The 6,136-nt window shown below is 41.9% G+C and overlaps 1 pseudogene; it reads left to right on the top strand.

Annotated features, from left to right (window-relative positions):
• Window positions 1-446: 446 nt before the first annotated feature.
• On the top strand, window positions 447-2,638 carry LOC142302592 (cell cycle control protein 50A-like; annotated as a pseudogene).
• The last annotated feature ends 3,498 nt before the right edge of the window (window positions 2,639-6,136 follow it).

The following is a 6,136-nucleotide window of genomic DNA, read 5'->3' on the forward strand; positions in this document are numbered from 1 at the left end:
CTATTGTCCCCTTGTCAGAAATTAATGTCATTCTGGCGCCAACAGAAATTAATGTCACTGAATCCTCTCTACAATTATTATGCCACTGTACCCAGTTAACTGAAATGCAACTGCCCATTTTCAAATTAATATGCCACTGCACCTCATTAGTGCCATTATGCCTCTTGTATCAATATGCCACTGTACTTCCTTTAAAAATTAATATGATACTGTGCTCTTTAAAAATTAATATGCCACTGTGCCCCTCTTAGGTCACAGTGACAACTTTAATTATGTTACTGTGTCCAATTAGTAAATATGGTATGTCACTGTGCAATAGAATGGAGTTCTTCCACATTTGGTTAATCCGCCTGTGACGATTCCTACTGGGTAGTGATAGGGAGGTTTGTTGTGTTGGGGAGCGGTGGCACAAACGGATCTGGCGCTAGAGAGAGAGAGACCCCCCTATGGCTATAAATGACAAGGAGGAAGACAGGCACCTGCCCTCAGGGGTGGCCCCGGGCCGGCTGTGAAGCGTAAGAAGCCTGACACAACTTTGAAGCAGAAGTGGCTTCTGGCTTGGCAGCCGATCATCACTGCCAGGACCATGCTGCCAACATTCTTCGTTTTTAGATCATCTTCATTCCTATGGGGATCAGCATCTTTGTCAACTCAAATAATATCGGGGAGTATGAGATTGACTATACTGAAATAGATCCCAGCAGCCCCTGCCAAATGTGCTTGAACACCTCCTTGAACTACACACCCCATGCCCTTGTGTTATTAATTTCACTTTCGATAATGCATTTGAGAGCAATGTGTTCATGTATTATGGGCTGTCTAACTTCTATCAGAACCATCAGTGTTATGTAAAATCCAGAGATGACAGTCAGCTGAATGGAGACAAGAACACTCTTACAAACCCCAGCAAGGAATGTGACCCTTAGAGTGTGAACCAGAGCCTGCCCATTGCCCCTTGTGGTGCCATTGCCGAGAGTGTGTTCAATGATTATTGTACTTGTCCCTATTATGTATACCCCTTTCACATGTAAAGCGCCATGGAATAAATGGCAAAATAATAATAATAATAATTAATAATAATAATACCCTCAGCCTATATGAGATCAAAGGAGGAAAGAAAGAGCCCATTAAGTTGCTCAAAAAAGGTATTGCTTGGTGGACTGATATGGACTGATGTGAAGTTCAGAAATCCAACTGGGAATGTCTCCACTAGCCTGGAAAGTTTATTTGTAGGTACAACAAAGCCAATTAACTGGAATAAACAGTTTATTAACTAGATGAAAGTGACCCTGATAACAGCAGCTTCATTAAAAGGGGTTATCCAGCTTATTTTTGTTTATTGCACTATTAGGCTACATAGGGGCAGGTAACTAGATAGCAACTACCTACCTGCCCTGTTGTCAGCCCCTCTCCCTGTCCCAGAGTGTCATGTGACCGCTCCTACCGGGATTTTCCTGCTTCCTGTGATGTCTCCACGACAGGGGTAGGAGCTTATGCTCGCCTTGTAGATGGGCATCACAGCCAACGTCATGTAGCTGCACTGCTGGGCATGTACAATGCGCCGGAGTCCCCGCCGACTACCCCGCACCCTCCCACACATTCCGTACTCTTCCACACCACTGTTGTGGGACCAGTGAGCTGAGGGGAGGGGCCGCCACCAGGCCCCCCTGCTCAAGATCACACGTTCAAATGTATCGGCATCACAGATGCCAAAAATTTCAAAGCACTGATGAGAGGGAGCGCTGCGCTGCTTCTCATCATTGTCCTGCTGTCTGTACTCTCTGACAGTTCAGTACAATGGTGATGTCACTACTGTGCTGATATATGCAGAGCACAGACAGCATGCGAACGTGTATTCCCTACACAGTGGGGGTGTATAATGCTATAATAAGCTGCAGAGCACTGTGTGTGGGGGGGGTGCAGAGCGCTGTATTAGGGGGTGCAGAGCGCTGTGTGAGGGAGTGCAGAGCACTGTGTGAGGGAGTGTAGAGCGCTGTGTGAGAGGGTGCAGAGAGCTGTGTGGGGGGTGCAGAGCGCTGTGTGGGGGGTGCAGAGCCCAATGTGGGGGCTGCATAGTCCTGTGTGGGGGGGTGTAGAGCCCTGTGTGGGGGGGTGTAGAGCCCTGAGTGGGGGAGTGCAGAGCGCTGTGTGGGGGGTGCAGAGCCCTATGTGGGGGGTGCAGAGCCCTATGTGGGGGGTGCAGAGCCCTATGTGGGGGAGTGAAGAGCTGTATGTGGGGCTATTGCTTCAAATTCTGTAGTGATGATAGGTCAGTACTGGGCAGAATACTGACAGCCAATGAGAATGTAGAGGGCGGGCAGAGGGCGGGTCTGGACAGTGATGCTGGGCGGTGCCAGCTCTGACTGTGAGGCTTAGCATAGGAAAATTTCATGTTTGGTTGAGCTGCAGATAAATACAGTGTCTGCAGAGAATTAATAATTCAAGAGGTACAAAAGTTAGAAAACAAAACAAAAAAATGTAGGGGTGTTTTATATGACAATACAGCAGAGATTAGCTTAAAAAAAAGTTTGATTTTATGTTGGACAACTCCTTTAATGAGGCTTTCACTGTGTGGATGCGCACTGTGGCACTTCCTACATTCAGAAAGCTATATGGGTTGATAGAAAATCACACCTAAAACCAGGTAAAAAGGGGAGAAGTTGACTCTTTGCATTGTGTGTCTGTGTGTGCTACACTAAGCATGGAAAATAGAAAGAGAAAAGAACTGTGTGAGGACTTGAGATCCAAAAATGTTGAAAAATATCAACAATTGCAAGGTTACAAGTCCATCTCCAAAGATCTTGATGATATATTGGAACTAGATGGACCTAGGTCTTTTTTCAACCTATGTAACTATGTAACTGTGCCTCTTAACAAATTTTTATGCCACTGTGCCCCATTAGAATAAATGAATTTGACTCTTTGCCGTCTTTGATCTTGATATTCTACTGTGTTCCCTTTAGAAATTGATAAATCACTGTGTCCCCCTGCATAGAATAATTTCTAAATGGGGCACTGTGTCATATTAATATCCCAGTGGGCCCTCTCTACAGATTAAAAGGGTTTTCCCATGAACAAAGTTAAGTTTAATCAATAGCTCTTGGAATAATAATAAGTCCCACAATTGAATGTGCATAAAAAATATTGCTGTGCTGAGACCAAAAGAGGAAAATGAGAAACACCTGGGGAGGAGCAAACCAAGAATGGGGTACAAAAATAATTGGAACCATCAGCATTCAGACAGGGAATAAAGAGGACAGCAGCAGCCAATGGAACCAACCATGCAGCAACAGGTCACCGGATCAAAACCTGAAACCGAGCCAAGTGACAATTTTTACGAACTTAAAGTATTAAATTTTATTTCTAAACAACGGCTAATTGAATAAGACGTGAGACAGAATTGTGCCTTAATTTGCACCAAAAAACTGTCTTACGTGGCTTTTACCACATTTTCTAAGTGAGTTAGACCAACTCAACTATAAAACGTACCCTATAGGAAAAAAAACTTGGTTTTACTGGGAAAGGGCTAAATTGCACGGACGGTGTCAAAGTTGCTTAGAACTTGCACCAAAATTTGGTGTAAATGTTTAGACCAAGGAAAGCTAATAGTCAGTAGACAGTATAAGTATGCATAGGTGGCTTTTTATTAGACACATTTTACAACTGTTTAATCTAAAACATGTATTTTCAAAGGAAGGCATAGTTTTAAATCTAGATGTCTACAAAGGATATGTACCTATTAGGTCAGATTTATTAATACTATCTTAAAATTTGATAGCTTAAACTAGACCAGGCAGGCAGCAGATGTGCTAAACTTATTACAATGCTTCAATAGTTTTGCTGAATCTAACTAGATACATTAATCATTTCTTTCACTTTTCGGTAGAGACCAATAATTTTCCCTGATTATTATTATTATTATTATTATTATTATTAATTTTTGAAGCCTTAGAACTTATAGACACCTTTCAAAACTTCGTCGCACAAGGCATGTACACTAGACTTTTGTCTCAAATTGAGCCAGAATTCTAACTCATTTATCTTTTAATTTCTCCAATTAATTTTTTCCTTAAACTTTGTCCAGTTTATAAAACCCATTTTCCTATATCCTAGTAGGGAATTTAGCATTAAAGGGAACCTGTCACGTAAAATAAAAAACGCTATTAAGCTGCAAATATGGGATTCATGTGCTGATTTTTACATGACAGGTTGCCTTTTAATAGAGTTGGGCAGAAGTCCCTTTTCAAGATCCTCACCCCTTGTCCGAAGATGGGAGTAGTTTATAAAGCTACATTTTAGCAATGTTTTTTTGCCTATATAGTACATATTGTCTACCTTGTTCATTCCATCTACAGGCCGCTTTACATGCTGCGATATCGTTACCGATATCGCTAGCGTGCGTACCTGCCCCCGTCGTTTGTGCATCACGGACAAATCGCTGCCCGTGGTGCACAACATCGCTCGGACCCCTCACACTACTTACCTGCCTAGCGACGTCGCTGTCACCGGCGAACCGCCTCCTTTCTAAGGGGGTGGTTCGTTTGGCGTCACAGCGACGTCACTAAGCGGCCGCCCAATAGAAGCGGAGGGGCGGAGATGAGCGGGACAAACATTCCGCCCATCTCCTTCCTTCCTCATTGCGGCCGGCCGCAGGTACGATGTTGTTCCTCGTTCCTGCGGTGTCACACATAGCGATGTGTGCTGCCGCAGGAACAACGAACAACCTGCGTCCTGCTACAGCAACGATATTTGGGAAATGGACAGCGTATCAACGACAAGGTAAGTAAAATTGCTCGGTAACGGTTGTTCGTGCGTTTTACATGCAACGACGTTGCTAACGAGGCTGGATGTGAGTCACAAATTCCGTGACCCCAACGACATCGCGTTGCCTTACCACTGATATTGTTCCCTTAATGTTGACTACATTTCTTATGATGCCTCTATCTTTGAAGAGGAGACGGAGCCATGTTATTCATAATTACTCTTCATTGAATCGCATTTAAAACCTTTACCATGCAGCCTGTTTTCACCTTCATGATCCGGCAATGTTTTCAATTCTGACCAGTATCGCTTTATGAGCTTCAATGGATTCCACTGTTTCTGAGATGGCTTTTTACTGTAATTCATGATAGTGGTAAATTTAGACCAATATTTTTGTCTTTATTTGTGATAAAATTGGAAATTTGGTGCAAATTATTTTTTTGTTTTACAATTTTCAAGCTTTGAATTTTTATGCTCTTAAACCAAAGAATTAAGGTATGTCACACAATATGGTTAGTAAATTATATTCCCCAAATGTCTACTTTACATCAGCACAATTTTTGAAACATAATTTTAATTTGTTCTGAAGTTACAAGGGTTCAAAATTTATCAGCAATTTCTCATTTTTACAACATATACAAAACCAGTTTTTAAGAGACCACATCACATTTGAAATAACTTTGAGAGGCATAGGTGACAGAAAATACACAAAAGTGACACCATTCTAAAAAAAAAAAATCACCCGTCAAACTACTCAAAATCACATTTAAGAAGTTTATTAACTCTTTAGGTGCTTCACAGAAACTAGAGCAATGTGGAAGGAAAAAAATGAAAATTTTACTTTTTCCCCCCAAAATTTACTTTAGACCCAAATTTTGCATTTTTACAAGGGTAAAACGAAAACATGTACCTTACAATTTATTGTTCAATTTCTCCTGTGTACACCGATACCCCATATGTGGTGGAAATCTACTGTTTCGGCACACGGCAGGCCTCGGAAGGAAATGAGCGCTATTTGAATTTTAGAGCACAATATTGTCTGGAATAGATAGCATGTCATGTTTGGTGAGTCCATGAAGTGCTTAAACAGTGGAGTTCCCTCACAAGTGACCCCATTTTGGAAACTAGACCCCTCAGATGCTTCACAGTATTTTATAATGTTGAGCCGTGAAAATAAAAAAATAAAAAAATACCACAAAACTGTTGCTTTAACCCAAATTGTTTTATTTTCAGAATGGTAATAGGAGAAAATCCACCATAACATTTGTTGTGCAATTTCTCCTGAGTACGATGATACCTCATGTAATGGATCACGGATATCATGTCGCATTGGGTGAGCCCTTGATGCACCTAAACAGTGGAGCTCACCCACAAG

The sequence above is a fragment of the Anomaloglossus baeobatrachus genome, chromosome 4, assembly GCF_048569485.1.
Source record: "Anomaloglossus baeobatrachus isolate aAnoBae1 chromosome 4, aAnoBae1.hap1, whole genome shotgun sequence".
NCBI classification, from domain to species: Eukaryota; Metazoa; Chordata; class Amphibia; order Anura; family Aromobatidae; genus Anomaloglossus; species Anomaloglossus baeobatrachus.